Raw genomic sequence first — 809 nt, 5'->3', positions numbered from 1 at the left:
TGGAAATTAAGTAGAAAAATAATATTACACAAGTTCTAAACCTTTAACTAAATTTCCATCCACGTAAATTTGGCCAAACACGGAAATCCTTTCAGCGGAAGCGAAGCCCAAGCGCCGAAGCCGCTTTCAGCGCCAAAGGGCAGCGGGGCAACGCAGAACACTAATGGCGACCGGGTCGTCTTACTGAAGCCCACCAATTGGCTCTCGAAAGGGCTGAGTCCGCATTACCAGGCAAATCGTATCATGAGAAGAACGTCTTCTATCAAAGTTTTGTTAAAGGAGGTCTTGGCCTTTAGCTTTGTTCGGGACTGCTGCCTTGTTATCGCCGCATCACGGCGAACGAAGTGGTTTATTATTAAAAACTTCTATTCATCTTAGGCAGAAATGTCTGAAATATGTAAAAAAGAATAGAGCTATCCCATCAGCCAGCAATCTTGCGAACAGAACGCCTCCTGCCACGCGGCGCCACCTCCTTCCCAAATACTCAAATTGCATGCACGAGATCGCCTTATATCCGTTTACCTTAAGTATGCTTGCGGGGCGATACTCGGCTAAAGCGGAAAAAAGTGGCCAAGTTTAATTATTTCTGTTTTCCCCGCGATCCTGTACTCTTGCGAGGCCAAGCACGCACCCACTATATCCCGCCGAAGGTGTTCATTCAGAAGTAACGTTGTAAGCGAGACCTGTTAAAAGCCTGGTTGAAATTCGAGCAGCCGAGTCCCGAGAGAATGTCTGCCGCGGATGCCGGGATTCCAAGTGCATTTGCTCCTTCCTCTTGCATTCGCCTTTCGGCCAGGTTCGGCCTTTTG

The 809-nt window shown here is 48.0% G+C and overlaps 1 protein-coding gene across 1 annotated transcript in view; it reads left to right on the top strand.

Annotated features, from left to right (window-relative positions):
- Positions 1-809, top strand: part of LOC119593728 (discoidin domain-containing receptor 2-like) — a gene marked incomplete at its 5' end in the record, with an annotated part of 119890 nt that overhangs the window by 114788 nt on the left and 4293 nt on the right.

The sequence above is a fragment of the Penaeus monodon genome, chromosome 32 (genome assembly GCF_015228065.2).
Source record: "Penaeus monodon isolate SGIC_2016 chromosome 32, NSTDA_Pmon_1, whole genome shotgun sequence".
Lineage (NCBI taxonomy): Eukaryota > Metazoa > Arthropoda > Malacostraca > Decapoda > Penaeidae > Penaeus > Penaeus monodon.
This window is presented reverse-complemented; position numbering and strand designations above follow the sequence as displayed.